The sequence below is a fragment of the Biomphalaria glabrata genome, chromosome 4 (genome assembly GCF_947242115.1).
Source record: "Biomphalaria glabrata chromosome 4, xgBioGlab47.1, whole genome shotgun sequence".
NCBI lineage: Eukaryota > Metazoa > Mollusca > Gastropoda > Planorbidae > Biomphalaria > Biomphalaria glabrata.
Genome location: NC_074714.1, coordinates 48,668,177 through 48,690,692, shown reverse-complemented (window position 1 = coordinate 48,690,692; position 22,516 = coordinate 48,668,177).

The window sequence follows — 22,516 nt, the reverse complement described above, 5'->3', positions numbered from 1 at the left end:
AATCAGTCATGTTATTTAATTTGTAATAGATCTAGACTAAATAATAAATCTATGCGATTAGAAGTATTTTTTGTACAAATTGTTTTTATTTAGCGAAATGCTTTTAGCGTCCTCAATACGTTATGATCCTATCACTTGTCTGGACCAGTTGGAAAGGGGGAGAAATAACGGGGTATCTGGGTGATCGCTTTTTAAATGTATTTTTTTTTAATGGAACGACCTGAACTTCGAACTTATGGGCTAAAACCTTCTCAAGCTAACGCGGTAACCACTCTGCTAGCGAAGAGTCTATGAACATGGAAGATTGAATAAGTTATCTATATTTCTATTTCATGTTTGTGTTCACTAAGCCTTAGACGGCAGCCTAATATAAAGGGGACTAATTCAATTTATACTAACACTTCAGTCAAGTACCATTTCTTTCCTTCTTTTGAGATATCAAACAAAGTAATTTACTACCAATAATTAATTAACTAATTGTTTCATTTTTTTTTATTAATTCTTGTGTTGTTAGGTAAAATAAATTATTCTGATAAATTTCAGCTGGATCCAAGATTGGGTGTCAAAATAAAAACGTGTACAAATTATGTCTAGACAGACGGACAGATAGACAGAGTAAGTTGATATTAGCTTTGTAAAAAATGAATAGTTTTATGGTATTTGACTTATTTCAATATATCTATTCCCAAAATTTGTTAATGTCTATTAAAAAAAACCCTGGATTTTAAATAAGGGAAAAAAGTGATCATAGTTTTGTTTTTATTATATTTCTTTCAATAGTCATTTACCAGTAAGTCCGTAAAACTTTTTACTTCACTATGTTTCTTCCTATACATACCATGCAATTGTCCTCATACTTGGTCAGAACCCAGAGAACAGCCAAAGTGGCACAGAATCCTTCAATGAAGACTTCCGTTAGAAGAATGGCCAGGTACGGAGTACTGGATAGACCTTTGGGCATCACGTTACTGAATAGTAGTGAGTTAACTATTATTATAGTGATCGAAGAATTTCTATGCCTAACAATAAGTTCTTTAGTTTATTTGTAAGGACTCACTTGGCTGAAAATAGCATCTTACAAGCAGATAAGAAATGGACATTAGAGTAATAGAGAGCTTTATCGTGCTAATACTGTAATTAACCATTATGACACCCTCCCAGTAAAAATGAAAAAATTTCATAAAATATAGTTGGAATCAGTTGTTTGTAAATACTAGAAGTTAATTTTTTTTGGTCTGGAATTTGAATTGAAGACCTTCTGTTCAGAAGCCTAGCGTTTTACCATTCCATCACCACTACTTCGAACATTCAGAAATAAAAGAGTGATCTTTCCTTTACTTCTTCTTCTCGTTCAAACTCTTGAGCGAAGAAGAGAATTATGTATATAGATATAGTTATTCAAATCATACGTTTAACTGATCTATTGATTCTACTAACCTGATGAAACTTAGGAAGATGGCCGTGGATGTAAAGATCGTCACCATGTATGAAATTTTTTCCCCTGACTTCTCCGGGATAAGAAAAACAAGGGGGATCATGATTGACGTCAGCACCAAGGGAAAGATAACCACGATGACGTAGTACAATCTCTGACGTTTGACCGTCAGTTCATAAAAACTGAACTCTTCCCTGTTCTCGAGGTTGTTACAACCTGCTGTAAAGTTGACCAGCGACCACTCTCCGTGAATACTGTAAGGGTCATTTTTCTCGCCAATCCCTAAATCTGTCGAAGTAGTGAGGTGAAAAATTGTCAGCCCTAGAGTCAGTTTGGTGTCTTGGTGTATAAATCCAAAGTGGCACCTTTGCTTATCGAAGGGGAACTTCTGGACGTCTATGTAACACCGGAACGAGACGTAGGTTAAGACTCCACATTGGACGTATCCACTGGAGTTGAGGATCATAGTGTCAGGTAATGGGAAACTCACTAATTCCTTATTGCCAATCCACAAAGTCATCTGAGGAATCCACATGTCGCTAGCGTCCATGACCAGAGAATTGAGTCCCCCATAGCTGTCAGGATCCCAGGTCAGACCTCCATGTCTCCACCTCATGTCAAACGCACAAACGATAGTCATCAACTACAAATAATAAACATGGTCATAGTCTTCAAAAGTTACACAAAAAATGTTTTTAAAGATATGTGCAATTGTAATACCTAACAGTGGAAACCGTTTGATTTGTTTTGCTAATGATAACTTGAAAAGCCGCTAAATTTGATGGCGTGGTTTTATCAGAAGATCATAGAAGATTAAAGTTTAAACATTCTTCCCGAATATTGTTGATTTTCACAGTAAATCTGTACATTGTTTAGACTTTGATTTTTAAGATCTCGCTGAAGCTCTTTAAGCTATAAAACTCAGTTGAAGAGAAAAAAAGAAGAAAAGGCGATACGAAGAAATGTGGTAATGATATAATAGAGCCTATAATGAATGGTGGTAACATAAAATGAGACAGATTCGGAGATATTTTAAAATGAATTGAAGAAAATTTGTTCAGCGTTATAGAGTCTGGTTGGGGGAAGGGGGGGGGGAGTCTAGAACGTTGAACAAACATAGTGAAAGTGATTTATAGGAATGCAAAAGATTTCTTATAAATTTATCTAGTTTAAAAAAAAAATATTTTAGTCATTTTTCTTGCTTTAAATTCGTTTTAAGTATTTTTTTTCATCTGACCCAATTTAGATGAGGGCATCATGAGGGTGGGGGCGCGGTGGCTGAGTGGTTAAGCGCTTGACTTCCGAACATGGGGGTTTAAGGCTTTGGATGCAGGTTAAGGCTTTGGATGCAGGTTAAGCTGGGATTTTGAGTTTCGGGATTTCTAGGGCGCTCCTGAGTTCACCCAACTCAAATAGGTACCTGACTTTAGTTGGGGGAAAGTAAAATGCGGTTGATCGTTGTGCTGACCATATAACACCCTGAAACAGAAGATCTTAACATCAACTGTCCTATAGATATCAAGGTCTGAAAAGGGAACTTTACGTTTACCATATATATGATCATTCGAACAACAATATAATAACACACTATAAAAAAAGCGAATAAATTAGAAGTAGACAAATGCATCTTTCTAATGCCATATGCTAGGACAATCACATATAAGTACTAGTACAACTATTAACGGGTCGCCAGCCAAAGATTTAATAAAGTTGAACTCTTTAATTAAATTAACTAATGTTTGTTTACCTGTTGAATCTGATCAATATCGACCACCTCTTTAAGAAACATATGGACGAATATTTCAAAGGGGTCAGAGGTCGAGCTGCCAAGGAAGGCGGGTACTTTGTAGACAATGACAGGCCGATGCAGCATATCACCTTTGAGCCTTTCATAATCTCGAAACATTGAAAAGTTCTCAGAACCGCACACCATTTCCTCGCTAACGAACCCATTCATTAAGATAACTAACACGTACCAGTTTTCCATGTTATGTAATTTAATTAGAAGCCGTTTTACTATCCACTCTAGCAACTATATTGGCTATGATACTAAAAGAAATAGGTAAATACAAATATGAATACAATAGGTAAGCTTTAGCGTTACAACTTTGGTCTTTGCTGTTAAAAAGAAACGATGCCAAATGTTAATGAATCCACCGCACACGCGCTTGCTGTTCCTCATTAGTGAAATGTTCTTTTGGTTTTGTCGTTGGATGAAATTGTTACGCAATACAAAAATTTAAGTATTTTCTCATTTTTTATGTAATTAATAAAAAACTGTAACAAAAATCTACATAGAAATCACTCAATATTTTGGCCTTATAAGTGGCATTAAAACATCGAGTAGTTTGAATATTTTTTTTTAATTCAGACGTAGTTTGCATAAAATTGTTTGGTTAATTCGTGGCAGACTCCATCATGTCATTTTTGTGTATTTGTGTTTGGTGTTTCAATGGCAGGACATACTGGCGGAAGTTCAGCGCCATTTAAACACACACACACAACACGCACGCACAAACACACAATCAGTGGTCCTGTTTGAACTCTAAATGAGCCCATCTTAACTCGGGGTACGTGTACGGTTGATCGGAACTCGCCTGACTAGTTGGTGGTGCTTAAAGACATCCTAAACAATATAGAAAAAAAATGCTTTTAAAAAAAAGCGTATGTTAAGTGTAATTGTATCAATTAGTTTGGATCAGTCAAGTAATTAGATTTGAAATAGATATAGATTATCATGAATAATTCTGTGCGATTACAAATAATTTCACCAACTATTTTTGTTTAGCGCAATTTCATGCTTTTAGCTTTTTCAATGCGCTATGATTCTATCACTTGTCTCAATGCGCTATGATCCTATCACTTGTCTGGACCAGTTGGGAAAGGGTAGGGGGAACAATTGGCTATCTGTGTCAATGTTACCGTGATCACTTTTTATCATACAAAAAAAGGTGTATGACTTGAATTCAAACTCAAGGGAACTAATTCAACTTATACCCCATCTGTCAAGTACAATTTGTTTCCCTTGTTCGATACCAAAAAAAAAATTAATCACCAATTGTTAATTAACTAATTGCTTATTTTTTTAAATTAATTATTGTTTTGGCAAACTATTTCTGATACAGTTTAGCATTAACTTTCTTCTACTTGTGTGCTTAAAGTACAATAATTAATTCTGTCGTAGTATATTTGAAGTGCTAAATGAATTCTAAAGTAATATATTTGAAGTCCTATGTGAACTTTGAAGTAGTGCATTTAAAGAACTTCAGTAACAAATTCTAGTGTAGTGAGTTTACTACAAGGACTAGTTCTGTATTCTGTGTTTTGTAGGCCTTTATTAGTTCTACTTTTTTTTGTCTGTCTTGAGAGAGACAGAGAGAGAGAGAGAGAGAGAGAGGTACAGAGAGAAGAATGACAATTACAGACAGAGAGTAACATGAAAAATCCACAAAATAAAGAATTTTAACTTCAGAAAGTAATATAGAATAAACATAAAATCAAGATATTTTGTACATTAATTTTATTTTTTTAATTATTTATTATTTAAAAAAAAATACAAATTCTATGTTCATCATAAACCAGTAAATAGTGTAAACATAAGCCAGTAAACTGTGTCATCATAAACCAGCAAACTGTGTGATCATAAACCAGTTAACTGTGTGATCATAAACCAGTAAACTGTGTGATCATAAACCAGTAAACTGTGTCATCATAAACCAGTAAACTGTGTCAACATAAACCAGTAAACTGTGTGATCATAAACCAGTAAACTGTGTGATCATAAACCAGTAAACTATGTCATCATAAACCAGTAAACTGTGTGATCATAAACCAGTAAACTGTGTCATCATAAACCAGTAAACTGTGTGATCATAAACCAGTAAACTGTGTGATCATAAACCAGTAAACTGTGTCAACATAAACCAGTAAACTGTGTGATCATAAACCAGTAAACTGTGTGATCATAAACCAGTAAACTGTGTCATCATAAACCAGTAAACTGTGTCATCATAAGCCAGTAAACTGTGTCATCATAAACCAGCAAATTGTGTGATCATAAACCAGTAAACTGTGTCATCATAAACCAGTAAACTGTGTCATCATAAACCAGTAAAATGTGTGATCATAAACCAGTAAACTGTGTCATCATAAACCAGTTAACTGTGTCATCATAATCCAGTTAACTGTGTCATCATAAACCAGTAAACTGTGCACTTGAACGCAGACTAAACAATACAGTATCATCCTGACGTAAGCGACTACAGATTGTGCTGAAAATATAATTTGCATAATATCACTTCTATTGCCAAAGTGCTTCTAACCAAGTGCCTAATACTTATAAGTACTAAATGACATTAGGCAGAAACATTTGATGATACAATCAATATATAGCTTACAATGTGTAATGCTCACAAATAATCAATTGAACTTTGAATTAAGACTAACACAAAATATTATTTTGTTACTTGCAATGTCCTCTCAGTCAATCCAATCAGTTCCAAACAGCAAGCAAGCCAAGAAAACTAGTTGAGAAGTCATGAAGAAACAAAAAAAGGTGAAATCTAGTTGACATCTAGTCAAACGAATTCCTAGGTTGACATCATACGATTTTGTATGACTCTTCCCGGGAGTTTCCAGTACCCTTTTTTCAACTTCCATTGTTTTGTCGGAGACGACATCTTGGCCGTGGAATGTCTGACAAGTAATCTCTGATGAATCCCTTTGTTTGATCATCTAGAAAAGTTTTGTGTATAAATTACATTTCAAACGTATGGCAACAAAAAAAGTAAAAGTGAATGGTATTTTCAAGATGTAAATAAATCACAGTAATCTGTTCATTATTTAGATTTTGATTGTTAAGAGTTAACTATGACTCTTCAAGAAACTTACATAAAGTAGCATGTGGGAAAAGAAGAATAGAAAGAGATGTGGAGAAATGTAAAGACCAATAAAATGGAAGCAAAAAAAAAATATACCAATAAACAAATGAGGACGTTTGGGAGAGGTAATGAAATCAGTAAACAAACTAAGCTTTGACCAGACAGGCTTTGACCAGATAGGCTTTGACCAGACAGGCTTTGAGATAGGCTTTGAAATAGGCTTTGACCAGATAGGCTTTGAATAGATAGACTTTGACCAGATAGGCTTTGAGACAGGCTTTGACCAGACAGGCTTTGTACAAGGTGGCCAAATGGAAACATCATTGTTGAAAAATAAATATTTCTTAGAGTATCAACTCTGCCTCGTTACCGCTAATTTGTTGCCCATTTGTTTTAAATTTCATTTTTAGATGTTTTATTCCTTATTGCTAATTTATTCTGCTGCGCTCAAAAGGGAAAAAAATAATAATAAATACATTTGCACGAATTTTGGATCTATAACCAGACTACTTTTGTAGCCAAATTTAATTTTTTTTTATTATAACGGTCAAACTAGAGTTTTTCCAGTGTGGTCAACGAGCTAGTCATTCTTTTCTCAGCAGCAACATACATCAACTGTAGAATTTCAAGGAAAATCGTTAGGGATGTTTTTCAGATTCGTGTCCAGGCTCCACCTACTCAGGTTCCACCCTCCATGAATGAGTAACAATAGAGGTATTGTAAAAAAAAATAAAAAAAATCTATGTCGCTTTTCTCAAATTATAATATATTTAATCCTAAAATTAGAGGGTATTATTATTAGCGTTTTGGAATTGAAAAAAGGGAAACATATTTTATCATTGTTTTTATATTTTTTTACTTTTTTTTTACTAACCTTTTATCACTACGTACAATTTGACATTAGTCTCACTATACTCACAATGTTCTTGTCCTCATGTTTTGATAAAACCCAGAGAGCAGCCAAAGTGGCACAGAATCCTTCAATAAACACTTCTGTCAGAAGAATGGCCAGGTACGGAGTACTAGAAAGACCTTTAGGCATGACGTCGCTAAAATCAGAAATGAGTTAGCCAATCAGGCATATACTCAAGTGATTCATGTATTTCTTTATCGCTAAATATTTTTTGTATTTTAGTAGTTAGTTCGGAAGATTTTCTTAGAAGCCGTTACTCAATATACATGCACACATATTTTGAGAAAGATAAATACATAGAGATGTATTGTGCAGATCCTTTAGATACTTTTACAAAAAAACATTAGAAAACTAGAAGAAATGCAGTGATTTAAAGATAAAATTTTACAATTTTACAATATCATTTTATTTCAATACGATTACACAAAAAGTTCCCAATATGTCTTTGAAGGTACTTAAAATCGTGCGTTTAAAAAATCATAGATATTGGAAAAAAATCATTCATCGGGACTCGAACTCAAGACCTCTATTTTGAAAGTCTAGTATCTTACCATTCCACAATCAAACTCTAAAGAGTTTCGTTTTTCAGTAAACGTGATAGGTATACATATTAAAATGTCATTATACTGAGCTATGTAGATAGTTCGATAGTATTGACTTTAATAGTAGGACGATTGATAATAATAGTTTAATAGTATCGAGTAGAATAGTTCAATAGTAGACTAGTTTAAGAGTATCAAAAAAATCTTTTTTTTTTTTGTTTCAAAGTCATTCATTACCAAAGTTTTAAATACATTTAATGTTTTGTTTGTTTTGTTTACATCTAGTTAAACTAAAGAAAACAGTAACATAGATAATGAAGAGAAAGAGGTATGGCGAAATGTGTGGGTCGATTATGATTAAAAAAAAACAAAGAAAAAACGTAAGAGGGAAAAAAATAGAAGATTGGGAAATATTTAGAAATATTATAAAATGTCAAGATCACTTTGTTGAAATTTCACTGTTGAAAATTAAATATATTTTTTATTTAAAGGAGTACGTCTTGAATTTAAACTCAAGGCCTCAAGCCGCATCAATCCAATTATCTAACCCAGTGGTTCCCAAACTTTTTGTCTCGTAGACCCCTGGGGGTCTATATAGACCACTTTGGGAGTCACTGCTCTAACCTATGTGCTAGCGAAGTGTTTATGTGTTTATGAAAAAAGAAAGTTTCCTAGCCATTTATTGTTAGCTTCAAACTATGAAGCGATGACCTAATTGTCTACACAAAGAATAAATGGGATTAATTCAGCTTGTACCGTCAAATCAGTCTTATCTGATCTTTCTTATCTTATATAATACAGACGTTACTTCAAAAAAGAAGAAGATTACGTCGTACGCGTCATGCATTAAGTCATGCATGTTAACCAATGACTTAAATTCTGTCAAGTCACTGGTTTTCCTAGCTAGCTCAGGAAACCCATTCCATGCTCTAATAGCACTAGGGAAGAAGGAGTATTTGTACAAATTTGTCCTAGCATATGGGACGAGGAATGTGCCTTTATCTTTGTGTCTTTCAGAGTATTTTATTAAATTTTGTTTTTGTATTTGAAGATTATGGTTCAGTGTTTTATGTATAATTGCTACTTTACTTTTGAGTCTTCTGTCCTGAAGGCTTTCTAAGTTTAGTGATTTTACTAAAGGTGTTACTCTAGTCAAATGTGAATATTCGTTTGTTATGAATCTCACTGCTCTAATGTTTTCTTGAGTTGAGGGGTCCCAAACGGAGGATGCATATTCTATTACTGGCCCAACCAAGGTTAAATAACATTTTAGTTTTATGTTCCTGTTTGATTTATAGAAATTTCTTTTAATAAACACTAATGCTTTGTTTGATTTTTTTTTATAGTTTCATCAATATGTGGATTCCAAGACAGTTTTTCATTTATTATCAAGTATTTATTGTCAAGAACAATAACATTCCATTGTTCTATGCCAAACAAAATAATGCATTACCAATAATTAATTAACTTATTTGTTATTATATTTTTTATATTGATTTTTGTTTTGTCAGGTACAAGAAAACATTAGCAAACTTTCAACTAGTTCCGTGATTGGGTGTGGGAGAAATAACAAATTTTTTTACCAGTCAGACAGACCGAGTGAGTTGATATAAGCTTTGTAAAAATTAATTTGTGCTCTAAGCGAAGCAGTTTAGAAATGAGATTTTATATTGTTATGAAACGTTCAATAAATAATAATAGACCTTTTTTAAAAAAAATGCATAGCTTATCAACATTCCTACATTCTCTGCACCCAGGGGCGGACTGGCTATATGGGCAAACGGGCAAATGCCCGGTGGGCCGGTACCAAATGGGCCGGTCTGGTAGCGACCAAAGAAAAAAAATCAATGCAGACAACTTTTTAAAAAAGTGACAGCAACAAGACACAAAGGCCCGAACACGTTTTCTTGTTATTGTTTTTTTTTTTTTAATTATTATTACAATTAATTTTGTTTGAAATTCAACAAGAATATAATTTAATTAAGAATTACACTATACACTGTACGTATTATCATTTGTAAAACGTTAGTCCGTACTTTCTGCTATGCACGAGCGGCATGGCCTTCAACACTACTTTGATGTCTTCGAGACTGTGTTTGGCCTAATCATTTCTGGTCGGCATGGGCCTTTGATGGCCCGCCTATTTTTGTTTTGCTCCTTCCCTCACCCGTCTTTTGATGGTTCCATGAAAGTTAACGAGAAAGAGGGATGGAAGAGGTTAAGTTAGAAAACATTGATATAACGCGGCAAAAGGGGAGACAATTAGCTCTTTAACAAAACACAAGCACACAGCCACGAAATTGCAAACCACCCAACTTATTCATAGCTCAATATGGGTATAAAGTTCTACTATCTGAGATTTGAAAAGAAAAAGTAATCTTCTTGTTGTTTCTTTGTAATAACATAGATCTAAAAAATACTACACTTAAGGCTTACAAAAAAATATATATTATTTAATTAAAACATAAATCTAGATCTAAATCAATTTTGTACCGCTGTGATTAACGGCAAACTTATGCATAGTATGAAGTCATTGATGATGAAAATTATTACAATAATTACAATACTTTATATTCTATTATATAGCGCTGTCACATCCGATATTTAATGAAAGGAGATTTAGAATCATTTATATTTTAAATAATATATTCATATTCAAATCTCGTTTTTGAGAATGTACTAGGACGAAGCAAGAGCTTTTCACATTTAGAAGTACCTCTTTAACCGTTCTGCTTTCTCTTATCTTTTAAAGGAATATATAGGCCTATAGTTCGTCCATCGTAGTTCGATTATGACCACTTTGGGCTGAGGGCTTTGCACTGGGGTTTTATGTCTCCTCGTGTGGCTGGTGAGACCTATGTGAGCCCGGAATGTTCGGCCGCACACTAGGCAGGTTATTCCAGCTGGAGCTAGTGCCATTGGCCTTGCTTTTCTTCTCTGGCGTTTTTTCTTCTGCCAGCTTTGTTCTCTTTTCCTCAGCAACCTGTGCGCCGGTTTTCACAGCGCGACGTCATGATGCTCTGTCATGTGCCTCTGTCGCCCAGGTGGATGGTTCTATGCTGAACGCCTTCAGAGAAGCTTTGAGGGTGTCCCTGAAGCGTTTTCTTTGACCACCTTAAGAGCGCTTTCCTTCGTTTAGTTGGCCATACAAGTCGTTTAGGGATGCTGTGGTCTTCCATTCTGCATACGTGTCCTGCCCATCGCAGCTGGGACTGCATCAGGGTGTGTGGATGCTTTGCAGACCCGCTCTTTGAAGGATTTCAGTATCTGGCATTTTGTCTTGCCATTTGACATTCAGTATTTTTCACAGACATGTCATGTGGAAGTGATTCAGTTTCTTTGCATGTTAACTGTACACTATCCATGTTTCTGAGGCATAGAGCAATGTGGAGGAGGATGACGGCTCGATAGACCCCTAGTTTTGTATTTGTGGTAATACCACTTTAAAGGAATGGGTTGTCAGGCAGGAAAACCAATGATTTAGCATATTTTAAGTCACAGATCAACATGCATGACTAGATTGACACGTGAAATGCATAGGACCTAGCTATTTTATTTTTTTGAAGAAACGTCTGTAATTTATAAGTAATACCAAAAAGTTTGAAACTCATTATTGTAGTGTTTATAGTTTTCAGACTACATACATGTAGATCTATAAATAGAATACATTATGTAAGCCTACGAAAGCATACATCCAGTTTTCGATGCGTTATCAAACTTTATATATTTTGAATAGAATTAGGCTTACACCTATGATAAAATAAATGGGCGTAGTCGAGAGGGGAGGAATTCAAACCATCACTGGCCTCAGATCTTATTGTCTAAAAGGGAAACTTTACTTACTGCCCCAGTGCAGCCAACTTAAGCAAAAAAGAGTCACCAAATTTCATGAGCGTAGCCAAAAATGGTTTTGTGGTTCCCCCCCCCCTTTTCCAATACAAAACTAAAGCATTTTACCATTTTCTACCAGTCGCTGTACTCCAGTGAATAGAAGATATAGTTTTTGATTTTTTTAGCGGAAGAGTAGCAGGCTAATTGCACTGTAGATACCTCAGAATATGCATTTTTTAAAGCTTAAAATAATGGAAATAATGCTCGGATCCGGGGCGAATGAGCTTACGGCGCTCCCCCAGACTTCCTAGCTGTAGCTGTCCCTTGGCGGTGTGTACTACCTTTCACTAATTATAGGAAGAGAGTATTCTAGAGTAGAAAAAACGTTTAAAAGAATGAAAGATAAGAATGTGATGAAGATTAATTACATATACACACACTAATATATATATATATTGCGGCGGGGGTTCAACCCCCCCCCCCCGAAAATATATGACATGCCATTTGTGGGCCGGTTTATATGGTGATGCCCGGGCCGATTTTGATACCCAGTCCGCCCTTGTCTGCACCCAAAGAAAAAACTAAAATTATAGCTATTTTAACTATCCGCCATAGATAGCCTACAACTCTCCAATGGTTATTCTAACGTTGAACTGATCTATTGATTCTACTAACCTGATGTAACTTAGGAAGATGGCCGTGGATGTGAAGATGGTCACCATGTATGAAATTTTTTCCCCTGACTTGATGAGAAAAACAAGGGGGATCATGACTGACGTCAGCACCAAGGGGAAGATAACCACGATGACGTAGTACAATCTCTGACGTCTGACCGTCAGTTCAAAATAACAGAAATCATCCAATACCTCGAAAGTCTTACACCCTACAGTAAAGTTGACCAGCGACCACTCGCCATGTATTCCGTAAGGATCATTTTTATCACCAACCTCTAAATTTGTTGAATTTTTGAGGTGAAAAATTGTCCATCCAAGATTCAGTTTTGTGTCTTGATGAATGAATCCAAAGTGGCACCTTTGCTCATCGAAAGGGAAACTCCCCACGTCTATGGAACACCGGAACGAGACGTAGGTTAAGACTCCACTGTGGACGTGTCCACTAGAGTTAATGGTCAGAGTGTCTGGAAATGGGAAACTCACTGATTCCTTATTGCCTATCCATAAAGTTACCTCAGGAATCCACATGTCACTAGCGTCTATAAACAGAGAATTGAGTCCCCCATAGCTGTCAGGATCCCAGGTCAGACCTTTATGTCTCCACCTCATGTGTAGGGCACATACGACGGTCATCACCTGAAATTAATGTACACCATCATAATCATTGTAAGTTTAAAAAATGTTTTTTGTTTAATTTGATTACTTAAAAGAAATTGATATTTGGATGAATGTGAAAATTTAAATTTCTAGAATTTTGTTCAGAATGGTCTCAGGACAATGAAGTAAACAAGAAGAATGTATAGGGACTAATACATAAATATATATAATTAAATGTACATGCTATAACATAATGTCACTAAAAACAGAAAAGAGTTAGCCATCGAGTAAGCTAAAATCTGATGAATATAGTCAAGTGATTCAAGCATATATGTTCTTTATTTAATAAGTAAGATCGGGAAATTATCTTAGAAGCCATTACTCAATATACACAGAATTGGTTTGCCTGAATCAGCCAGGAAAATGAACAACTTGGCAGAGTTTAAGTCATTGACAAACATGCATGACTATATCGATACATGAAACGTCTGGTGCGTAATTATATTTTCTTTGGAATTAACGTCTGAAATTTAAATGATACAATAAGATAAATAGAATGAAATAGACATTGTTCTCATTATCATGTTGAAGGGTTCAAATAACTTAGTCCTGGTATGAACTGTGCTATGAACTTCAGATCAGGCAGCTCTTCCTGCAGTTAGTTTTTTTAATGGGATGTTTTTTGACCAGTATCTCTTTTGGGTTTTTTCCAGTGGACATTGTCGGCTTTCTCGATTTAGGCCCACTTCTGACTTTCCGAACGAGCCATCAGAAGATGTAAACCGATTCGTGTGTACATCAGTGTATAACTGTTTCTTGTGTACATCAGTATATAACTGTTTCTTGTGTACATCATTATATAACTGATTCTTGTGTACATCAGTATATAACTGATTCTTGTGTACATTAGTATATAACTGATTCTTGTGTACATCAGGGTATAACTGATTCTTGTGTACATCAGGGTATAACTGATTCTTGTGTACATCAGTGTATAACTGATTCTTGTGTACATCAGTGTATAACTGTTTCGTGTGTACATCAGTTTGTAACTGATTCTTGTGTACATCAGTGTATAACTGATTCTTGTGTGCATCAGTGTATAACTGATTCGTGTGTACATCAGTGTATAACTGAATTGTGTGTACATCAGTGTATAACTGATTCTTGTGTACATCAGTGTATAACTGATTCTTGTGTACATGAGTGTATAACTGATTCTTGTGTACATCAGTGTATAACTGATTCTGGTGTACATCAGTGTATAACTTATTCTTGTGTACATCAGTATATAACTGTTTCGTGTGTACATCAGTGTATAACTGTTTCGTGTGTACATCAGTATATAACTGATTCTTGTGTACATCAGTGTATAACTGTTTCATGTGTACATCAGTGTATAACTGTTTCTTGTGTACATCATTGTATAACTGTTTCGTGTGTACATCAGTGTATAACTGTTTCGTGTGTACATCAGTGTATAAATGTTTCGTGTGTACATCAGTATATAACTGTTTCGTGTGTACATCAGTGTATAACTGTTTCGTGTGTACATCAGTGTATAACTGTTTCGTGTGTACATCAGTGTATAACTGATTCTTGTGTACATCAGTATATAACTGTTTCGTGTGTACATCAGTGTATAACTGTTTCGTGTGTACATCAGTGTATAACTGATTCTTGTGTACATCAGTATATAACTGTTTCGTGTGTACATCAGTGTATAACATTTACGTGTGTAAATCAGTGTATAACTGTTTCGTGTTTACATCAGTGTATAACTGTTTCGTGTGTACATCAGTGTATAACTGATTCTTGTGTACATCAGTATATAACTGTTTCTTGTGTACATCAGTATATATCTGTTTCTTGTGTACATCAGTATATAACTGATTCTTGTGTGCATCAGTGTATAACTGATTCGTGTGTACATCAGTGTATAACTGATTCTTGTGTACATCAGTATATAACTGATTCTTGTGTACATCAGTATATAACTGATTCTTGTGTACATCAGTATATAACTGTTTCGTGTGTACATCAGTGTATAACTGATTCTTGTGTACATCAGTGTATAACTGTTTCGTGTATACATCAGTGTATAACTGTTTCGTATGTACATCAGTGTATAATTGATTCTTGTGTACATCAGTGTATAACTGATTCTTGTGTACATCAGTGTATAACTGTTTCTTGTGTACATCAGTATATAACTGTTTCTTGTGTACATCAGTATATAACTGTTTCTTGTGTACATCATTATATAACTGATTCTTGTGTACATCAGTATATAACTGATTCTTGTGTACATTAGTATATAACTGATTCTTGTGTACATCAGGGTATAACTGATTCTTGTGTACATCAGGGTATAACTGATTCTTGTGTACATCAGTGTATAACTGATTCTTGTGTACATCAGTGTATAACTGTTTCGTGTGTACATCAGTTTGTAACTGATTCTTGTGTACATCAGTATATAACTGATTCTTGTGTACATCAGTGTATAACTGATTCTTGTGTACATCAGTGTATAACTGATTCTTGTGTACATCAGTATATAACTGTTTTGTGTGTACATCAGTGTATAACTGTTTCGTGTGTTCATCAGTGTGTAACTGTTTCCTGTGTACATCAGTGTCACAGATTACATTATAGAATTGTGTGTACATTTCACATTTGAAAGAAATATAAGCCCTCGACATGAGTCTCGGGATTTACCCCTCAAATTTAGACACTTGACATTCAAGTCAGGATTTAACCAAGGGACGTAATTAGTATGTTTAAAATCTATTGGTTGATTTGAATTTAAACAAAGACATTTTTGAAAAGAGTTAGCGCCAGAGAATTGGCGGTAGTAAGAAAGTAAAGGGGGTCGATAAAATAATGTCCTTGTAGACAGTCACGTTTCTAAGAGCTCTGTTTGAAAAGCCTTTGTAATATGTTTCATGCTCATTGATTTGTAATTTGTACATAAACTGTACTTACGTTGTATTTAAATAAAGTTCCAGAGTTTTGTTTTATCAAAGAATCGTCAATTGTGATTCTAGATCGTCATTTTTGTTAACTATTGAATTCAAGTAAAATCCCCGGCATAACAACACATCATACCAGCAAAATGTTGTTACAATCAGTGTATAACTGTTTCGTGTGTACATCAGTATATAACTGATTCTTGTGTACATCAGTGTATAACTGATTCTTGTGTACATAAGTGTATATTTCTTGTAATAACCAAGCAACCATTTTTTCTCCTAATTCTAAAATGTGTAAATTAATAATTAAATAATTTTACATGTTTTTATTTACCTGTTCGATCTGATCAATATCGACCACCTCCTTGAGAAACATATTGACGAAGATTTCAAACGGGTCAGAGGTCGAGCTGCCAATTCTTGCGGGTACTTTGTAGATAATAACAGGTCGTTGTAGAATATTAGTTTTGAGCCTTTCATAATCTTGAAACATTGAAGAGTTCTCAGAACCACACACCTCGCTAATGAACCCATTCATTAAGATAACAAACACGTACCAGTTTTCCATAATGATATGTAACCGAAAAGAATCCGAATTATGCTATGGCACCTATTTTAGCAATGATTAGAAATGAAAATAAGTATATAAAAATAAGAATATAGAAATAAGTATATAAAAATAAGAATATAGAAATAAGTATATAAAAATAAGAATATAGAAATAAGTATATAAAAATAAGAATATAAAATGTTAACTTCTGCTTTAAAAATATGGTCTTTGATGTTTAAAGTAACAATGAACATTACACATACGCTTGCCAGTCGTTATTAGGGAGAGAGGGTTAGGTTTTCGATCAGTCGTTCGAGTGAATAGTAAAGATCAACAAATGTTAAACTGAATTTTTTCCTTTTTCTTTTAGGTTCAGAAATATAGGCCAACATAGAAATCCACAAAATAGGAAGAGAAATAGAAATTTTTATTGAAAAAAAAAAAGAAGAATTAAAACTTGCCGCAATTTCAACAGTTCTTGTTTCAGACGTACTTAGCATAAAATTGTTTGGTTAATTAATTCACGGCGCTTTCAATGACGTCATTTTTTGTATTTATCTTCGGTATTTTAAATATGCTCACCCAGTCAGATCATTTCAATGACAAGATATAATGACGCTATTTTCTCTCTCTCTCTCTCTCTCTCTCTCTCTCTCTCACACACACACACACCCACCCACCCGATGGTCATGTTCAGACTCTGAATCACCCCATCATACCCTGGGGTACACCTATGCCTGGAAGGAACTCGCGGACCAGTTGGTGGCGCCAAATCCAGTTTCTGAGCTACCTGAAAAAATCTTTTTACCGAAGATATTCTAACATTATGTTCAAATATTCATCCTATTCAAATGCTCTTTCTTCCCTAGTGCTATTAGAGCATGGGGTGGGTTGCCTGAGCTAGCAAGGAAAACCAGTGACTTGGCAGAGTTTAAGTCATTGCACATGCATGACTAAATGCATGACGCATAGGACGTAATCATCTTCTTTTTAGAAGTAACGTCTGTATTATATAAGAAAGAAGATAAGATTATGAATAAAAAGCTAGAAGTAGCACTTTCGTGAAGACACTTTAAGAGAAATATCTCTAAAATATCTCTAAAAACTCTTTTCTAAATACAGTAAATGTTTTTGTGTCTAAAGTACAGGTACTAGACTTTGCTTTCTTAATTTTACGTTTCAATTGTTTGAATCCATTTCATACTATTTTTATTTTACTATTACTACTTTAATATTCTCTCTCTCTCTCTCTCTCTGTCCATCTCTCTCATCCTCTTCTCGAGATCTGCAGTCAGCGTCCAAGATTCGCTTGCATTTAACAATGTGGCCGTGACCAGAAAGCGCATCATTCTGATTTGAGTGTTATAGGCTATGCCTTACTATTTAGGTTAAAAAACATAAGAACTATTAATTAGATATTTCCATAGACGTAACAATATAGCACTGGTTATAGATTTTTAAATTTTATTGCAAGACAGGTAACTAATAATAAATACATATGATGATTAATAATGTGCGCCAATCAAACATTTTGTACTGCTTGTTAAACATCCACATGTTCAACCTTGTTTGTGGTTTTAAATGCCCGTTAAATGTGTAAATAGCGACAGACACACGTGATTGACTTTGACCAATGAAAGTGCTTACCAAAGGATCGATTTAGTTAAACATAGACTCACGTTCATTAACAGGGTAAATCCAAGCAGCGACATGTCTGGGTTTTATAATGGATAAAGGTATGGGTTGTTTTTAGTGTCTTTTTGGTTTTAAGACCATAAAGCAATTCACGTGGAACTGTCATGCTACCAGCTGTGTAAAACACCTAGGAAACCTTTTTTGGCACACCGTTTGAATAATAATTATTATAATTGTAATAAATAATAATAATAATTATTATAATGACAATAAAACACATCGAACCGAATTTGATAGACTTAAGTAGATTTCAATATTTTATCACTATGAAAATTATATAACCACAAATCTCACAGAATTTAAATCATTTTTTTGTAAAATGTCTAAGCTACCTTATCAAGTATCATATATAGCCTCCTTCAGTCGTGAATCGACTACGGACAATCTCATGAAAATTTGATGAATGCCTTGGGCATTAGCTACTGTCGGTACGCTCTCGTCTATATAGCAGTTCTTTCTCCACGCCGCTGATGTTTCTAAAGGAGCTGCATGTGAAAATACAGTTTGGGATCAGCGGCGTCGCAGGCTCTACCATGGTGTAGCACTGTGAGACACTCCTGCTCGAAGCTTACTGGTTTAGGCACCAGTGACTCGCCCTCTGCTCACTCTCCTGTTAGTGGAAACAATTTCACCGCATCCACTATTTGAGACACACGTGAATGCCAGGAGTTGGACAGGCTGGTCAGAGACTATTTGAGAAACATGTGAATGCCAGAAGTTGGACAGGCTGGTCAGAGACTATTTGAGACACATGTGAATGCCAGGAGTTGGACAGGCTGGTCAGAGACTATTTGAGACACACGTGAAGGCCAGGAGTTGGACAGGCAGGTCAGAGACTATTTGAGACACACGTGAAGGCCAGGAGTTGGACAGGCTGGTCAGAGACTATTTGAGACACACGTGAAGGCCAGGAGTTGGACAGGCTGGTCAGAGACTATTTGAGACACACGTGAAGGCCAGGAGTTGGACAGGCTGGTCAGAGACTATTTGAGCCACATGTGAATGCCAGGAGTTGGACAGGCTGGTCAGAGACTATTTGAGACACACGTGAAGGCCAGGAGTTGGACAGGCTGGTCAGAGACTATTTGAGACACACGTGAAGGCCAGGAGTTGGACAGGCTGGTCAGAGACTATTTGAGACACACGTGAAGGCCAGGAGTTGGACAGGCTGGTCAGAGACTATTTGAGCCACATGTGAATGCCAGGAGTTGGACAGGCTGGTCAGAGACTATTTGAGACACACGTGAAGGCCAGGAGTTGGACAGGCTGGTCAGAGACTATTTGAGACACATGTGAATGCCAGGAGTTGGACAGGCTGGTCAGAGACTATTTGAGCCACATGCCATTGGAAGCAGTGTATAGGTAGCGGGCAGCTTATATCCATCACCACCTCATCAAACCGGTGGCGCGGTGGCTGAGTGGTTAAGCGCTATGCTTCCGAACCTGGGGTCCTGGGTTCGAATCTCGGTGAAGACTGATTTTAAATCCGGGATTTTTTGGGCGCCTCTGAGTCCACCCAACTCTAATGGGTACCTGACGTTAGTTGGGGAAAGTAAAGGCGGTTGATCATTGTGCTGGCCACATAACACCCTGCTCGTTAACCGTTGGCCAAATAAACAGATGATCTTAACATCATCTGCTCTATAAATCACAAGATCAGAAAGGGAACTTTACTTTGTTTTTACTTCAGCAAACAACATCAATCAACATTTTAAAACGTGTAAAATATCTATATAATGTTTGCTTGCCTTACAAGACCTCTCTTCACTTCTTTGGAACTTCAGCAAATGGCGATGTTGTTAGCCGCGAAGTGTTGGCAATAACTGTTTAGCTATTCTGTAGTATTACTCTATTTTAAAACTTGTTACGTTAGATTTCCTGTTACCATCAATGTCTTGTTCGGTGCGCCACCTCGCTCTAATTTTTCACTATTTCAATCCACATTTAAGCTAAATCCAGTCAATCGAACCAAACATAATTACTAGAAACAATATCTGTGCGGTGGTGAAAACAACAAACAGAATTACATCAAGTCGATCTGAGCTCAAGTCACAGTTCACAGTTTTGGAGTTGGCAGCAAAATTAGCAGCGTCATTAGGCTGAAGAAAATCTGAGGCTCTATCTGGGGCTCGATTTGGTGTGCCGATTTTAGGGTCCACATTTACGTTCGAAACTGGGATGGCATGGACACGGCTGAATGCTCTGATGCTCTTCAAGCTCTTCTTTTCCTAAATAGAAGATAAATCATGAATAATCCTTTTGACTAAAGTAACACTATTGGTAAAAATTACTAAACTTAAAGACACTTTAGGACAGAAGTCTAAATATTATAGTAGTAATAACTCATCAAACCTTGAACCATAACTTACAAATATTTGAAATTGAAAAATAATATAAAATACTAAGAAAGACACAATGAAAACTACATTTCTTATTCGACATGCTAGGATATATTTATATAAGTACTCTTTCTTTCCAAAGGCCATCAGAGTATGGAACAGGTTGACTGAATCTGTAAAGTAACCAAATACTTAGTAGATTTTGTGTCTGTGATTAACATGTACACTAGCTTAACAAATTGATAAACGCCAGACGTAACACTTTTTTTTTCACGGAACATCTGCAGCTTAAAAGAAAATATAGGAATTTAAAAAAAAGTTCAATTAAAAAAACAAAAAAAACGAGGCTGGTTTCCTGCTTTCATTTTTAGCTGCAGCCTCTGATTAAGATAGATTTCCGTATTGTTATTTCTTTACACTTAAAAAAAATGGGATGCGTAGATAAGAGGCCAATACAGCTTGTCTACCAAACAAGGGGGTTGAGTTCAAATCTCTACTTGAGCAGAGTTTGCTGAGTGCCTAAAGACAGCACGGGAAACCTTCTCTCAGATACCTCCCCTTCCCCTACTGGTCCACAAAGAGATTGGACCCTAGCACACTGAGCCTGCTATAAGCATGAAAGTCACGCTACATTAAAAGCAAATTTAAAAAAAAAATTTCTAAAGTGTAGTAAGGAGAATTGAATCGGCCACTGGTAGGCAACGGTTTTCTTTGCGTTAGAAGTGGCAAAAAATGTATGTCACAGGCTCACAGCCGGAACCGCACAGACATATAATATACTGCACTTCTCTTTGGATTCGAAGAAAGTCTTATAATATTAGTAAATTCATAGTAATATATCTACTTATAACGACTGCATTAAGAGTTTAAAGAATGTCGCTATGGGGTACTGGTAAGTGCGGGGCCCATCGGGTGACACCGTTGCACTAACCTGTTGCTCGTAATAGAACTTCTTGCCCACAGCGAGTGAGACCAACATGGCAAGCCAACCTTCAGCCAGGACCTCGATTAAAAACACTGCCAAATATGGAACACTACGCAGCCCTCTTGGTATGACATTGCTGAGGAAAAGATGTCAACATTATTAGGATGTCATTTTTATCGAGATTATATCAAGTCAATTCGTTTGTCTGGTAAAAATGTGTACATGTTATTTCTCCAATTCTCGGATCAAGTTGAGACATTGTACAGTTATTCACTGTCGATAACAATTTATGATTCAATATAAAAAATAACCAATTTTTATCAGTTAGTCGTAATTAAATAATGTTGTTTGATATAGAAGTTATACTAAATTGGCGTCGGGTTACACATATCAATAATCACAAACAGTCGCAACTTGACAAAACAAGGTAAACAATTTTAATCAAGAATAAGAAAAGCTTCTATTTTAATGAGTGGCAAAAACCAAAAAAAAAATAAATAAAAAAACAATAAAAAAAACGTAGGCGTTCCATCATTGAGACTCTGGTTGGAATTCAGACTTGAGCAGCATTCGTTTTGTACAAAGTTTATATCAACTCTGTCCGTTCGTCTGTCAGTTTGGGTAGATCTTTTACAAGTTATTTCCACCACTTCACTTTCTCAAATCGAGTTGAAATCTTGCACACAATTATTTAGTGTCCAGGACAATGCACGAATAAACAAAAATTTACAAATTATTTCATCAATTAGTGGTAATTAACTATTTTTTTAAATAGATATAGTAAAAGGGGAGATAAACCTTGCAGATTTGAGCGATATAGCATTGATTGTATGGTGCTTTCCATATACAAGCTTTTTTTTTTTTCCTGGAGATTTTTTATTTATTTTACTGAACGTAGAACGTAGAAACTGATACAAACCTGGCAATACAGAAAACGTGTACAAATCTACAATTGATAATGTTATTATATTTGGCTGGACTCTGAATCTCTAATAAAAGAAGTAACTCGTTTTGAAATTTCATTGAAAAAACAAACACAAAAACCTGCCCATTGAGAAACTCTTTAACCCTAGCCGTTAAGAAATCTATCCAAACTCAGCCTTTGAGATTATCCAGTTAAAGAAGCCAGTACGAACCTACCAGTTAAAAGAAACCTACTC